At 40.4% G+C, this 17,105-nt stretch overlaps 1 protein-coding gene and 1 long non-coding RNA gene across 3 annotated transcripts in view; one reads left to right on the top strand and one right to left on the bottom strand.

The window, feature by feature from the left end:
- The window catches only part of LOC141277986 (uncharacterized), a 255,725-nt gene that overhangs the window by 113,660 nt on the left and 124,960 nt on the right, over window positions 1-17,105 (bottom strand). The window lies entirely within an intron of this gene.
- The window catches only part of NPAS3 (neuronal PAS domain protein 3), an 870,093-nt gene that overhangs the window by 804,064 nt on the left and 48,924 nt on the right, over window positions 1-17,105 (top strand). The gene's annotated exons all lie outside the window — the stretch shown is intronic.

Below are 17,105 nucleotides of genomic sequence, written 5' to 3'. Positions count from 1 at the left end.
TAATTTTGAAATCACAGTGACTGAACATTCAGTCACACCTTAGCATAGGTAGAACACTCCACATACAGAAAATATGTTCCGCACAACAGCAAAGACCAAGTCCAGAGTCGTAATCTACATTATTACCATTCTAAGGTTAAGGATATAAAAGCTTTCTAATCTTGCGAAATTCCAACGTTTCAGTTACTATAGCAACATAAATTAAGACCTATGAGATTCACGAAATGCCTTTGGCAACCCGAATCTTATCAGTTTTACAACACACTAACCAATCTTTCAAACAATGTTTATTATATGAGGAGGGCAAACAGATGGAATACACTGTCGCTGTGGCCGGCATGACCTTTCCCCGCTGGGGAGTCTAGAGCTTCCAGTAGCCCAGCTCTTGTGGGACAATGCCATAACCTTGTCAGGGATGGTAACCGTCATTTTCATCAGGCTTTAAAAACCTTACATAAGTCATCAGGAGGCTAGCAGCTGCAGAAAAGTTAGAATCAGGCATTTTCTTTGACATTAATTCTTCTGTAAAAAGGAAGGTTGTGGTAAAGCAGGTCCTTCTAAGGATGACTTTTAGCTGAGGTGTCCTACAGCCCAAAGGGCACATGTGGAACACCCTTAACCTTTAACAGGGTTCAAAGCAAGGGAGAGGCCCCCCGGGCAGCGCCCTGTGCAGTAGCTCCCCCTACAGAGGGATTTGTTGGCCTGTTACAAAGGGATATGTCGGAGGACAGAAAACAGACTATCTTTAGGACCATCATGTATTTTTCTGCCTCACGGAAACACTGTACATTTATTAGTTGTTAACTGTATAGCCTTAGCCAGTTTGGAATTCTATAAGCAAACTATAGGTGTAGTGATTATTGTCATTTTAATGCCAGAAAGATGCATTCTTGGCATTCCGACTTTTCTGTCAGCATTTGTTCTTCACCTTTCCTGGTTTTTCCTGGTCTGTAGCAGGCATATCCCAGAAGGGAAGAAGGATGGAAGAGGTGAGGTATATTTTGAAAAAGCAATGTCTAGTGTAATTCAGTATCATTAGATAACTTAATTTTTTGAAAACCAACAAAAAATTATTATTACTTTCATACAACAAACTAGAGATTGTAAAGCTCTGCAACATTTAATTTGCCCAGAAGTGGGAGGTATGGTAAAAAAAAAAATCATAATAACAACAATATAGAGAAATAGTTTGAGTTCAGTCTAGGCAAGAGACTAAGTGACTTGGGTTCTGTTGGTTCCGTCATTCGGGCAGCTCAGTCAAGCTGTTTGGCTACATGATCTGAAATTGGAGAAGCTAATTTCTTAAATATTGACAGAACATTCATTCATTATTTTGACAAATGTTTATTGAACTCCTAATATGGAGCTTGTTCAAGATCCCAAACTCATCTTTGAACACCGAAAAGTCCCTGCCAACTGCTAACGAACAGGGGGAAAAGAGACCGTAATAAGTAAATAAATGAAGAAGGTGATTTCAGAGAGCGACGAAGGCTAAAACAACAGTAGCTAACATTTGTGTGCACTACAATATGCTGAGCGTGGGACAGCTTATGTGTGTCAGTCCTCATGACAATACAGGAGCAAAGCGTTTTCATTGTTTCCGTTTTACAGACGAAGAAACTAAGGCTGGAGAGGTTAATTACACACCCAAGTTCACACACTGAAGGGACAGAGCTGGGGTTTGAACTCGGGGAGTCTGGCTCCATGTCCCCTGCACTTAACCACTAGGCCACACTATTAGGCAGAGAGTGAAGCAAGGTAATGTGAGGGAGTGGCTGGTGGGGACCACTTTAGACAGGGTCACAGAAGGTCTCCCTGAGGAGGTGACGTGTCACCTATGGGAGGTGCATGAAAAGGGACCTCCATGAAAATATAAATGGAAGAAGAGTGTTTCTGGAGCTCCTCTGGTTTAGGATTAAGACACCCTGCTCTACGAAGGGAAACAAAATATTAAAAAGCATAACCTTGAACATCCAGGATTAGAAGAGATTCAGAAGCTGTCCCAGTTTCCATCAAATTATATAATGTTAAAGTGAGCATACTCCTCTGACAGCACCTCTTTCTCAAGATATCCTGAAAGTCTCCACCCAATGCTTACTTTCCTCCCCAGAACTGCTAACATGAGAGTTGATTCATCCACTGTTCCCCCAATAAGATGAATCATTCAGCAGACCCAGATCTCCCCTCCACCTCCACAGTGAACTTCCCTCGTTAATTAACCTTGTCTGGAAGTTAGTGGAAGAGCTGATGAGAAGCCGTGACATGACACAGCTGAGTAACATCCCTATTTATCTGTTCATTCTCAGTAAATAAATCTAACAGCTTATAAAACATTCAAATAAAACTGGTAATCACCCCACCGCCACACAATAAACACAAATAAAAAGAAACAGATGATAATTTCTCCATACTCCCAATATCCTCCCTAATTTATTACCATTGTTTGCTTCTTTCCTTTCCCTTAGTTAAAGATGCAAGATGTTAAGCCTTGCTCAGTGCATGTCACTATATTTCTCTCCATTTTTTCTGTGTCCTTGGCACATGGGCTGTTCTCACTTTCTCCATCACTTTTTAGTGTTATCGTTGTTGTCACTGACAGTAATAATAGTAGCAGAAGTACCACTTATTGAACGTTGGCAGGCACCGTACCGCTTTATACTTATTTTGTCTAATCCCCACAACTTTATATAAAAACTTCCTCTGTGCCGGGCATTGTTCAAGCTTTACGTTCTATTATTATGCCCATTTTGCAGGTGGTGAAACTGAGGCTTTCAACGTTTCAATACTTTGCCTATATTCATTCTTACAGCTCTTAAGTAGCTACTGAGGAGCCAGGATTGATCCAGGCATTTAGATTCCAGAGTCTGCCCTGTTCACTCCTCTGCTTCAGTGCTTAATGGATTAAGTCCAAAGAAGCACTCAGCACAAACTGGACCTCAGCAAAGGGAAAATTAATCTAAGTTTTTAAAAGAAAATCCTCTTGTCTGATTAAGACCTTCCCTTGGTGGCTCAGCATATTCCACAGCACTAGTGGACAGAGATTTACCTTCCTTTCTAGGGTATATGATACCCACTCAGATACCCAGGACCAAGAATTCTAGCCAAAGAAGCGTCAGTCTGGATCTGCTAATTCAGGTAGAGAGGAGGATATAAACTGGCGTTGCTTCCACACCCCAGGCCTCAGGAAAGTCACCCTCTCTCCTCCGATGAAGTTTCCCAGCTGTGAGCTGACATTCCTTGTCTCTGTCCCCATTTGCTTTGAAATCCCCAGTGGTGCATTAGCTCGACCAGCCACTTTTTAAGCCTCAGGGGCTTCCTTGTTGTTCAGGTCTCATTGCTGGCCACGTATCTTAACATAACAGGGCTCTTCCTTTCAGTTGCACCGCATCGATATTCTGCCTTCTCGATTAGGTCTAGGTCTGGGGGAACTTCTCAGGTATAGCACAGGGGACAAAAGGAGATAATGTAGTCAGGGAAATTAGAGAAGGAAAGACTTATAGGGTCGCCTCCTTACCTCTTGTCTTTGGAGGATAGTTTCCTTCGGGGTGGTACTGTCCATCTTATAACCTATTCTTAAATGCCCACCGGCACCACTGTGATTTCTAGAGTATTTATCCACACACATGGTGATGCCCTACCTCTCAAGGTATGGTAGAACATCCTCGACTGGGGAACACAGACAGAGAGAGAATCTCTGTTATGTTTATACAGTGCTGAGAATGACTCCTTGAAAATCCTCAAGTTCCGGGAGTTCCTGCTCTGACACATACACACAGATTACTAAGGGAGGATGGGGGAGCTCCAGATACCTAAAAATAAACAGTCCCCCATCTGGGATGATTTGGCCATGGATTTGCCTGTAGCTACGTGTTGAGCTAAATGATTTCTGAAATCTATCCAACCTCCTCATGGTATAAAGAGTCAAAGTATAAATAATAATAGAGAAAATACTGTGTAGGTCTGCTAGTTTATTCAGGCTGCTGATATAATTCAGCTTTAAGAATCTCTGTCGTCAGAAAGAGAAAGACAAATACCGTATGCTAACACATATATATGGAATTTAAGGAAAAATAAATATCATGAAGAACCTAGGGGTAAGACAGGAATAAAGACACAGACCTACTAGAGGACGGACTTGAGGATACGGGAGGGGGAAGGGTGAGCTGTGACAGAGAGAGAGGCATGGACATATATACACTACCAAACGTAAAATAGATAGCTAGCGGGAAGCAGCCGCATAGCACAGGGAGATCAGCTCGGTGCTCTGTGACCACCTAGAGGGGTGGGATAGGGAGGGTGGGAGGGAGGGAGATGCAAGAGGGAAGAGATATGGGAACATATGTATATGTATAACTGATTCACTTTGTTATAAAGCAGAAACTAACACACCATTGTAAAGCAATTATACCCCAATCAAGATGTTAAAAAAAAAAAAAAGAATCTCTGTCGATATCCAAACATGAGGTAACAAAAGCAAAAATTTAGAGGGTGCTAATTAGCTAAAGGCAATTCTTTTGTCTTTTCTAAGCCCACAAACATGAACATCTTTTAAACCTTCTCTTGTTCATTTTTTTCAATTCATGGTTGTATCCATTCTGTAGAGTAAGGCACTTCCATAATTTTAACAGTGATTTGTTTTCTTTGGGGTGTCATAGATGCCTTTCAGGATTTGATGAAATCTGTAGCACCTCTCCCAAGGTAAATGCATTTTCCATCAGGAAGTTCTTGAATCCTTGAAGTGTATCCAGTGATTTCAGGTTACAAAACCCTATTTAATATGATGATATCTTTGGTACTTATTAAGAAATCAAGTTAGTGCATCTTCCAGAATTTATTTCACCAATATCACAGTAGTCCTTTCTTTCCTCCACATTTCTCCCTCCCTTTTGCCCATTTAGTGTTAATAATACATATTGAAGTCCTGTGACAAAAGACATCAACTCCTAGCTTACAAAAGGACAAAGTGAAGATTTACGTTTTGATCCCCACGTGCACATAATCTTCTGAAAAAGTATTTCTCAGAAGATATTTTTCATAAAAATAATACCGACTATTCAAAGATTTTATCTGTGGTTGAGAATTATTTTCTGTGGCACATGGTCCTCCTTTGTTTCCTGGTCGCGTCACTAGGATTTCCAATGTCAAAATCACAGCTAGGTCAATTTTAGAGTTGAAGGCTTTTCATATGCAAACGTGTTCCTGATTGTGTATACTGACAAGACTCACGATGATAGCAGACTAGAAGGGAATTACTACTGTTTCAACCATCTGGGATTTTAGTTCTTGGTTTAATTCTTATTAAACCAAGTCTATAATACTAAGATATCAACCCCTCCCTCTTGATCACCTGCCACTTTACTGTGCTGCCAGAGTTGGTTGAATCCACCTGTTTCTACTGCCATTCCTCCAGTTTAATGCCTTTTTCTGGACCTGTTGTGAGAAATTCCCAAATTACCTCCCAGCAGATTTACTTCTCCACTCTACCGTGAATTCTGCTCCATTGGAATAGCTTCCCAAAGTCTCAGTGACCATTTACTTCTCTGCTCCTGAGTCTTCAATGGTTCACAGTGCCAACATATTCAAGAATTTGGTCCTTGGCTACCACCATCTCCATCATCCTTTTTTTGGAACTCTTTAGTACTGATGCTCTAATAAAATCAGTCCAATCATCTTTCCTGAAATACATCTGCATACTCACACTGCTGTGCTTTTGGCCATGATATTGTTTTTCCTAAAATGCCTTTCTGCCACACTTCCACATAGAAAACTCTTACTCAGCCAGTAATGGTACCACTCAAATATCACTTCTTTTTGCATCTTCCCCAATGCACCTGTCCCTTCTCCTCTGTGCTAAAATAGCATTTTTAGTTTTTACTTAAGCCCTCTGTGCCTTGCTTTTCTCACCTGTAAGATAAAACTATTATTAGTATGTAACCCAAAGAATCTTTCTACAGATCAAATGAGATGACACAGTCTAGCTATTTTCTCTCCATTTTATGAAGCACTTTTATAGAACCTCGTATGAACCTCCCAATAATTCTTTTCGGTAATTGTCTCTGTTTCCAATCTTGAAGATGGGTACAACTGAGCCACAGAAGTATGAATTGACTTGTCTAAAGTCACATAAATGGGGAACGGCAAAACTGAGAGAATTATCCACATCCTCCAATTTCAAATTCCTTCTTCTTTCCCATATACTACATTGGATACTGGGTGCTTTCTGATTCTGCTTTCTTCCCTCAGCACCTAGCATATAGTATGCTGCATGTAGCTGCCATTCAGTAAATGTTAATTGAATTGAATTGAATTTCATGCCATCTCTTTTTCTGAGGTAAGAGTGAAAATGTTGACAGTACTGAGCCCTATAACATTACCACTACAGAACCTGCTAACTGACATCAGTGTCTTTTGGATGTGACCACAGGAGCAGCTAGGCACCCAGATGACTCTACCATGACCTGGCTCCCATATTCCTCCATCTTGCCTGCTACCATATCGTTACTCTGTACCAGTGCACCTTATGAAAATCAGAATATATCACATCTACAGCATTCCCTTGAGCCATCAGTTGAGAATTCTTTTCAGAAAACAAAAAAAATAGAGTCATCTTAGCATCACTTATTCATCAGGATTTCATATCGGCATCTGGTGATCACCACTTTATTTCTATTAAATCATCTTTCAAGACTTTTTCTGGATATGAACATTTGGAGGCTCTATATCTCTGAAAACTAGAGCAATATTCAATCATATCCTGCGTGCTGGCACAACTCCGTGATTTGTTAAAGACTGCTAAAAATATGTGAAGTGTTGTTATGGGGAGGCTGGTTCTTTCTTTGCCCAAGAGGGTAACTGTATGCAGTGAGTTTTAATTGTACCAGGAGAAGTTTAGCTTGGAGCTATGACCAGCACTGATGTAGGGGCGAATGGGGAGGTGGTCCTTCTCTGGAGATTTCTAAGAGCATACACGAAACTCATCACTTAGGAGTCTTTCCTCATAGACAAGTGTGGACAGATTAGATGCCATCCGGATGTTTCTCCAGTCTGAGATTGAGAAATGTTCCAGGTGTCCGGACATATCAATGCTTCTCCTGAAGCCTTTGCTTCAGCTGTTGTCTTGAAATGACAACTATGGTATTCCAAGCTTCACAAAATGTAACTGTCTTGTCAAATCAATAGATGAATTTTCAGAGAAGACCAAAAATTCTGTCAACCCATTCAGGCTTTCTAAGACTATATATATATTGCCTTTCAATCCTCAACCCAGACACCCAGAATAAATTGAAGGAGTAAAAAACTTCCAGCGTAGAACTTACAGGGAGAGGTTATCCTGATGAAAAATGCAAATAAAGGAGAGAACCAATAAAATCAAGTTTTTAAAATCCTATTATCTCCTTTTAGTCCCTGCTCACCTCTGCACAATTGTCCATTACAACATGGTTTCCAGAGTCATCTTGAATATAATTGACATTGTTTCTGATCTTAAAGAATTCATTTCCCATTACCAAGACATGACCGTAGTTCTAGCTTGGGATATGTCATTTCTGCCGGGACTAATCAGCTAGCTATTTTACCAACTAGAGGCAAAATCACTAGCCGTTCTGTGAAGTGTCTGTAAACTCTATGTCAGTAACTGCCACCCAAGTATGTTGCTAATTTACAGGTACTTCATTTTCCGTTGTACAGATTTTAGAAAGCAGGTAGACAAACAAGAGCATCCCATCTTTGACTAATTCTAGATCTTTTCAGTTTGGTTTTCTGAGTCTTTGCTAAGAATAATGAAAATGATGATCACTTTGAAAATGACATCGATGATGCAAAAATTAACAAACCTTTCTGTATATAAAGTCATTTAACTAACGAGTACCCTTCCAAAATTATCATAATGTCTCTGTAAGTATATTCTCAATCTAACAGATTTTAAAATATCATCTATTATGAGACTTTGGCCAATTAAAAAGATTTTTAAAAGAAGGAAAAAACAGACTTAAGAACAAAAAGTAAACATAAGCGCAGTCCCTCGCTTTTTCAAGCTCAGCACTGTTGGATGTGCCGAGATGCCCCAACAATAGCTACAAAGGTCCACAATTTCCATTTCCCTAAAGCAATCTCTTGATTCAGTGGTCCGAAGTAGCAGTTACCTAACTCTTTACGGAGTTCAAGGGCTTCCAGCTATGGTACCTTGTCTGACCCTCATTACCTCAAAACTATCTCACTGAAGAGTGATTAACCACATAGGCTGTGACATCAAACAGCCCGAAATTTGGACTTGGTCCTGCCTTTCCTGGCTCAATGATTTTAAGTATATTGTTTAACATCTTTAAGCATCTATTTCCTCTCCTGTAAAGTGAGAGTACCAATGGAACCTCCTTCATAAGACTATTGTGAAATAAAGTGGGTAGTGCACATACAGTCAGTTCTACCACAATGCCTGGTCCATGGTGAGCACACAATACATGTTCATATGTGAAGTTTCATGTTTATGGAACTCGTATTATGAGTTTGATAAAGGTTGATCTAGACAGTCCAAAACCTTAACTTCCACACCTCTGCATATGCACCTATAACTATGGAAAAGTAGTAATTCATCAATAATATTTCTGATTGTCTCCTGGAGGTTACATGTGCTCCAGAATAATAAATGATTTCTTCTAAATATAGAAAATGCATGTATTTCTGGGAAATTTCTCCCTGCTCAAGTGTCCTGAATATGGATTTGATTAGAAGACACAAAATATAACTGAAATACGTCATCTGCCCCTTTAACAAAAGAAACACAGACCAAATGGTTTTCTTTGGAATTGATTTAGCATCATGGCAAGACTAATATAGCCCTTTAACGTAAGACATGAAGTAGAGGCAGGGCCAACTTGTTGTTGTTGATCTCTGGAATAAATGGAGCTTCTAGGTTCCTAGAAGCCCACAAGTCTCCACAGTTTGCTTAAAGCATCTACATACACATAAACTGAACCCCCTGAGGAAGGCAGACCACCAGTGTGGCTTGAGCCCAGCTTTATCTCAGGAGTACCATACATGGCATTCCAGAGAAGATTTGGTAGACTCAATCCAAGTACAGAAAAAGAGCCAGGATCCTGGAGTTCCTATCTTCTCATGTAGTGACTTCCTAGGGGACGAGGGACTAATCTCATTTTTCCATCTCTCTGTGAACGCCCTCCACTATCAGACTAAAAGAATGGGCCTCATTGCGAAGTGCTTTGAGTTACAAGACTCTGCTTTAAACAAGAGTCGTCTCTGTAATCAGTTCTCAACCCTCTGTAGTAATATTCAAGAGAGAGACTTTGGCCTGCCGCCTTAACTGCGTGCGTGCGTGCGTGCGTGCATGCGTGCGTGCGTGCGTGTGTGTGTGTGTGTGTGTATTTAATCTGAACTATCAGTGGGCAGTGGATATTTCTAAGTTGCCATGTTGGAAACACTGCTTTCAGCTTATTTCTGGCAATGGTCTACGGAAGCAATCCATATACATTATTGTTTGACTGGTAGCAGTATTTACACCTCCTTTTCACCAGGGCTTTTGGACCTGCTTTTTATTCTCCCTGGAGTATATATTGCCCGCAGATATACCCATGGGTCACAACTGAATTTCTTGAAGCTTTCTGCTCAGATGTCACTCCCCTCACCACCTCCTATAAAATAGCTCAAGACACCCCCTGTCCCCCATCATCTGCTTTATCCTGCTGCCTTACTGTTCTTCATAACACTTACAATCTAACGTAATATCTTAAATTTGTCTGTATATAATTTTTCTCCCCCATGACAGTGTAAGCTGAAGCTCCTACAATAGTTTCAGTCACACAGTAGAAATTCAATAAACATTTTTTTTTAAAAAGAAGGAATTTATAAATACTGGACATCATCTATACTAACTAAGGCCAGAATATATTCCTTTCTTGGGTCAATACTCCTGTCCTTTAAGGGGGATATAGAGATGACAGTATTCATCCAATAGAATTAAATAATTTTTTAGTTTCCAGGCCCTATTGCTAAGTAAGATAAATTGAAGTTTTCTTCAATTTCCTTTTTAAAAACCTTCACTAATGGTTGACATATTCTATGACATATTTTTCATGCTACCATATTCAGTTTTTTGAAAATCAACATGTATTTAACTTGTACCCCACTTATACCCAATTCTAGTGTCTAGAACTCTGGAAGTACAATCAAGAGTCACTTGATTATTACTTGGTAGTTCTGAATATATTTAACAGTTCTCAACAGCTCCTTGTTAAATGTCCTTCAAACTCATGACTCCTGTAGAAGTTATGAAAACAGAGTGGCTTAATAGGGGCACACCTGGTGAGGGGATTCAGAAAATTTCATCCCGTTACCAGCACTTTGCTGCTTACTTGCTATGCAACATTGGACAAGCAGCCTGGTTATTCTGGGCTTCTGTTTCCTTGCTAGAAATGAAACAACGATATGACTTGCCTCCAGTGTTCCTTAGTCATTTGATGGTTGAGATTACTTCCTCCCTAGAGTATGCTCTCGTCATTAGGGTGAAAGCCCCTCTGGGATACTCAGGGGGGAATGGAAATAGAGGATCTGCCTAATAGGAGCAGCCCCTGACTCCTGGGAAGAGAGAGCTTAAGGCCTGCCAGGAAGTTCCAACAAAGGCCACACAGTTACCAAGAGCTGCCATATTCCCTTGTGGGCACTGCTGGTTTGAGAAATATTCCAGCAAATATTTAACCGAGGGATAAGAGGTCTGGGGAGGATTTTGTAATCCTTAGGGAGAGCTCAATCAACTTTGTACCTTGTCCTATGGATAGACTAGACCCTGAGGAATCAATCTAGATACTAGATTGAGGGCAAAGATAAGATGATGATTTGATAGTAATACTCTCTTGCCTTATTCCATGAGCAGTGACAAATTTCTTTTCCTTACTCGCGTTAACGCAATATGTACTCTTTTAATGCCAAATAACAGACAATATCATGTTCTTATTAAATTTATCTCTTTTCCCCTCTAATTTTTTTGCAGTTGGCTTATTGTTGTCTGAAATAGTTATGTTTCCAGTTGAAGGGAAATGCATCTTTTAACCTGACTGGAATAGCCCTAGAGGCAGTTAAGTCCTTGAGTTCTTTAACGATAAGTGGAGTTAACGATATCATAAGTGTCAAACCCCTCAAAGAAAGGTAGCATAGAAATGTAAAATATTCTTATTCGTAAATTGTTATTTTGTAATAAACTATACTATCTTCTCTCTGAAATGCATCCTTCCTCTCTGTGCACTGGAAAGATCAGGAGAGTGATACAGTTTGCCTATGGACCCAGATCCCAAGCGTCTCGGCACAGTGGAGGAACCTTAAGTTATGTGGACTTTACCTCTAGGACACAAAATTGGTGGTGCCTAAGACCTCCCTGTTCTCAGGCCCTCAGCCCTGTTAGGCCAACCACAGTGAATTAGAGCCCAGAAGTCAACATGGATGGGCAGCAAGCCAGTCAGTAGGTGAAAAGGGAATGAAGCCCAGAACCAACAGGCCATGCTATCACCGTGCCATAGAGGGAAACAGAATCCAAAGCCTGGAGAGGCCCCTTGTCCAAACTTCCTCCCCAGACAGTGGTTCTCCCCTTGGGGAAAGCATGAGTGGAGGTGACACAGAGCCCATGACACATTTTGACCCCCAAAGGATCTTTTTCTTCCCGCATACATAAATCACACCTCCTAGTCATGCCATCCAGTCCTGAACACGTTATAAGGCTAGTGCTCTGCTAGTGAGAATTCAAAGGAGCCTGCTCTTGACTTTCTTCCTACTTAGAATAATTTTCACACAGCCATGATATTGCTGAATGACTCTGTTCAGAGTTCCAAACGGTAAGGCTCAAACGAGAAGGGATATGTTGGGTGTTTGGATTGTAATGATTTCAGCTCTTCCTCTTTTTTTACAGCATCATTAGTAATCTGTCATTCTAATAATAATAATTCCCTTTTGACATCATGGAGGTAAGAAGAAGTCATCACTGACATCAGAAATGAGGTGATATTTCCGCAGTATTATTTGACCGAAGATAAAATGGAAAGCTTTATTACTCCCCATGCCTTTAAAGAAAGCTGAACAAGGCATATGCTGACCCTAGAGCTTATCAACTTGAGTTCCTTCAAGACTGATATGAAATAACTAATTTTAATTGTTCCAACCAGAGTTTCAGAATGTGGTTTCCCCCAAAGTTTTCCATCTACGTAATGGAAACATTTTCAAAAACAAGCTTTATCCATCCATAATAAACTGGGGAATCAAAAGAAAAGTCTATTGTAACTAAGAACAATTTAAAATTTTCATTCTTTAGCATCACCTTTTGTTCCAAGTATTTAGGAATTGATTTCACTCAGTCATGCAGTCAGTACTGATTGTGTACCTGTTGTGTATCACACACTGTACTGGGTACTAGGAAGACAAAGATGGATAAAAGAGAGTCCTTGGTCCAGAGAACAGAGTCTAGGCTTATGCAGGCACACAAAGAAATGGCCAAGACAGTAAGACAATATGTGCTGTAACAGGGATCTGTTCAAGGGCAATGCGAGGAAGTACAGGTGGTCCCTGACTTATGATGTTTTGACTTATGAATTTTCAACTTTACAATGGCACAAGAGTGATGGACCTTCAGTAGAAACTATATTTCAGATTTCAAATTTTGATCTTTTCCTGGACTAGCGATATACAATACAATAGTCTCACTGATGCTGGACAGCCGCAGCCCTGTGACCATGAGGTTAAACAGCTGATACACTTCAACCATTCTGTACCCATTCTCTTTTTCACTTTCAGTACAGTATTCAATAAATTACATGAGGTTTTCAATGCTTTCTTTAAAAATAGACTTTGTGGGCTTCCCTGGTGGTGCAATAGTTAAGAATCCACCTGCCAATGCAGGGAACACGGGTTCGAGCCCCGGTCCGGGAAGATCCCACGTGCCACGGAGCAACTAAGCCCGTGCACCACAACTACTGAGCCTGCGTTCAAAAGCCTGCGAGCCGCAACTACTGAGCCCATGTGCTGCAACTACTGAAGCCTGAGTGCCTAGAGCCCGTGCTCCACAACAAGAGAAGCCACCACAACGAGAAGCCCATGCACCGCAACAAAGAGTAGCCCCTGCTTGCCACAACTAGAGAAAGTCCGTGCGCAGCAACGAAGACCCAATGCAGCCAAAAATAAATTAAAATAAAGATAAATAAATTTGTAAACAAAAATAAAGTGAAATTAGCTTAAAAAAAATAGACTTTGTGCTAGATGATTTTGCCCAACTGCAGGCTAACGTTTAAGTGTTCTGAGCTCATTTATGGTAGGCTGGGCTAAGCTCTGATGTTCATTAGATTAGGTGTATTACATGCATTTTCTACTTAAAATATTTTCAGCTGATGATGGGTTTATCAGGATGCAACTCCATCATAAGTCCAAGAAGATCTGTAAATGATTATGTCTGGTGGAAGACGAGAGAGTCTCAAAGAGAACAGGATTTTAGCCAGCACATAAAGGATAGACTTACCCTAAAGAGATATTAGGGAAGGAACTCTACACAGACGGAATAGTATCAGCAAAGAGATGAAGGCATCAAGTGCATCGAGCAGCAGGAAATCTGGTCCTCAAGGGAATCAGGAGTGAAAACATCTAATCTGACTCAGCAAATGTAGATGGGAGTAGACGTCTTTATTTAATAAAGAAGTCTTTATTGTATTTATTTAGTACAATACCAGCCCAATGGGCTAATCAGTGTTCAGGATAACAAGAATGAAGATTAAGACTGTTCCATTCTAACTAAACCTTTTGCTTTCATTGTAAGAAAAAGATCACTATTTTCCAAAAAGGAGACCAAGAAGATTGTTCTCAGCCCCGAGGATAAGAGAATAAGTATGCGGCTTTAAGTCATTGAATAATTCCCTTTGGAATTTTCTCAGTGTATTTTTCCTTCCATCATTCTGCCCTATATTGAGGACAGGGATTTCCTCCCCTCACCCCCACTTGAATCTTAGACGCTGGTATAAGTAGATATTCTGAAAGCAGAAATATGATTTTTCTAGAACCAGTAACTCAAGAAAAAAAACCTAAATTCTTTATGCATTGAAATCTTGGGTTGCAAAATGAATCAGAAAAGGAAGACTCACACAGGCCTCAGTCACACAACTACTCCGTCTGTACACTGTTAGGTATCTAGATTCTGGGAAATGTCTGGGTACTTGGCACAATATAAGCAAAGCCTACGCTTCAGGGAGCCTAAGGTTTCCCTTATATATACCATTTACTAAAACCCCTGGCTTTAAGGATGACAACTTTTTTCTCATTAAAAAAACAATTATTTGTTCATCAACTCATTTACTTCTAATGCTGGTTAGCTATCCAGCCTTTCTAGTAATTGTAGCAACCTTTATAAACAGTACTATCTGAGCACCCAGTCCCCTTGTTCCAGAAAGATCTCTGCATGTCAGATCAGTTGCAATTCATCTGCAATTAAACGACTGTTCTCGAATGAACAGCAACCAATGACATAAAATCTGAATGTGATAACCACGCAAATATTCAATATTTTAAGTGATATGTTTAAAAATCAAATACAGTGTGTAGCTATTGGATTTTCACTACGAGCATATTTTCGCCCTCTCTCTCCTCCCTCTCCCCAGAAAATAACATTTTATATTCCTGGATTGAACGCTTAATTACTTTTTTAAAAACAAACATTCAAAAATAAAAAGAAGAAAATCACTTTTGCTCTATTTTTGCAGTGTCTGCGTAGGCTTTATCTTGCTATCAAAGATAATACAAAACGTGGTGCTGTGTGTTGCAGATCATTAGTTGAGTTGCTTTTTAACCACTTGATTTTATTTATTTTTCTTTCTCAAACATCTTTTTCTTCTCTGAATAGTCAATGCTCCCCATTGCTCTCAAACGCATCCACTTCTGTCACTGCAAAGCTAGTGCAACCCCATGGAGTGCCCTCCCAAACCATGCAGGAGCCATTTAAGAGGAGATCTTTTTGTTTAAGTCAGCTCTCAGGATAGAAGGGGAAATCACATCCCCAGTTGGCTCCTGACTTTTTCATTATCAGATGCAGAGGCTAGAAAAGAGAACTGGACAAAAGATGGGTTTGGGTGTGTGTTTGGTTTTTTGGCGTGCGCTAAAGCCACACAGAGCTGACGCACAATAAACAAATACGCATTAGGGGTTGTTTTCAGTCACTTTATAGACATATGCATTCATAAATTTTGTTGCGGTTGTAAGAAGCCGACTTTGATGGGACCAAACTCACAGAAGAGCTTTCGATAACTGGAGCAACCACAGTCTAACTTTATGTTGACAATTTATCAGCTCCTCTCCATCAAGGAAGATTGTTTTTTAGTGCTTGCCTATTAGCAATCACACGCATAATGTGAAACTGAATTCTGGGGAGGACGGCCTGCCATCTGTCTTTCTGATATTTTTTTTTTTCAGTCTTTCACGCTCAAGTTCAACTTTCTGTGTATCAGAATGCTGTAAAACAGGATTTACCCATAAGATGGGCACTTAGCAAGAAAAATGGGCCAGATACCAGTGTTATCTTAGAACTTGCAGACTCTCAAAAAGGAAAATCATTGATACCCCAATCTGTGCGTTATCTTTTCAGTGCTCTTCAAATTCTGCCTGCCTCTCAAAGCCAACTTTAGTAAGGCTGTTTCTTCTTAGAGAACAGTTCATTAGTGTGCTTCGAGATGTACTAAAGCACTTTTATAAAAATAAAAATTCAAAGAGAAAGTGGAATGCAACGTGAGGTTAAGGAAATGGAGCTCTAAAGGACTGGCATGAAGAATGAAAAAGATGTATTTAGTTTCCCTTCCAAGTTCCAACACGCTAAGATTTTTATCAATAATATTGTTTTTCTGCAACAATACCTGCCTCTGGGAAAATCTGCTCTGTAGCTGTCAGGATTTTACTTCTCAAAATATGCTTAAGATGATTCTGGTAAATTGATAAAAAAAAAAAAAAACAGTACACCCCGCAATGTAAAGAATTGCTCAAAAGCCAATTCATGTGTAACTGCATTTGTGTGGCAGGGGATTTATTATGCTATAAATTCCATCACTGATTTTGGCCAGTTCAGATTGATTCTACAGTAACTGTAAGTAACGAACCTTCCAGAGCCAAAGGGGGGAGGAAAGCTGGAGGAGGAGAAACAGCCAGTACGCTTGTGGCTGTAGAAATACAAATCATAGGCTTCATTTAGTCACGGCTCTTATCAGATTGTGCAGCCAATACCCTAGAAAGCAGGAAAATATATATCCAGAAAAATCTACAGGTTCCTTGACCTGACTCCAAGCTATGACTGGCAGACACAAGGAGAACCCTTCTTAGGGAAAGGAAGAAATTTATTTTTCCTTGAGCCTTTGCTAGCCAAGCTTGTTCTCCCTCATCTTTTTTTTTTCTTTTTTTTTTTTTTTTTTACTTTTTTCCATCTAAAATATGGGCAGAGGTCCATCTTACAAGAGCAACAAATATGGAGCTCTCTTTTCCTAGGGAAAAGTTATCCATCCCTGTAGCTTGGCCTCCCTCAGTTCCCAGGCCTGGGACTGTAGACCTTTAGCTTAGAAGAGGCTCCCAGGCGTTAGGGTGTCTCTCTTGCCAGTTCAGACTTTTGTGAAGAGGAAAATTGGTTACCCTGGAGTTGATTACCGCCCCTGTAACTAAGAAACTAAGGTAACCAGTGAGATGAACGGCAGGAGAAACAGCACTCAGAGGTGCCCAGTGACCCCCCTGAGGGGGGCGGGGAAGCTGGAGAAAGAAGGAGTAAATGAGAGCAGCTGAGGAGGTAGTAATCTGTGGTGCAGTAGAGCAGTACCATCTAATATTAGAGGGCTGTTCCTCTCTTCTGATATTCTTCAAAGGCAATAGGCAGGGTGTGGGGATGGGACACAGTGTGATTTGGGATCATGGGTATCAGCAGAGCTAGAACAGAGTAGGGAGAATTTGGGCAGCAAGAGCAGGGAGAGGGACATGGAAAAGGTTGACATCAAAGACACATTTCATCTACCAGGGAGGCCAAGGAAGTCCTCCGTTCATTCTAGTTTCCTCTCCTCTCTGACCTCACTTCCATGGAATGCTTAGGAGCAGGGGAGGGGAAA

This window comes from Tursiops truncatus, chromosome 2, assembly GCF_011762595.2.
Source record: "Tursiops truncatus isolate mTurTru1 chromosome 2, mTurTru1.mat.Y, whole genome shotgun sequence".
In the NCBI taxonomy this organism is placed as follows: Eukaryota; Metazoa; Chordata; class Mammalia; order Artiodactyla; family Delphinidae; genus Tursiops; species Tursiops truncatus.
The sequence above is the reverse complement of the archived record's forward strand: the minus strand, read 5'-3'. Positions and strand labels throughout refer to the sequence as shown.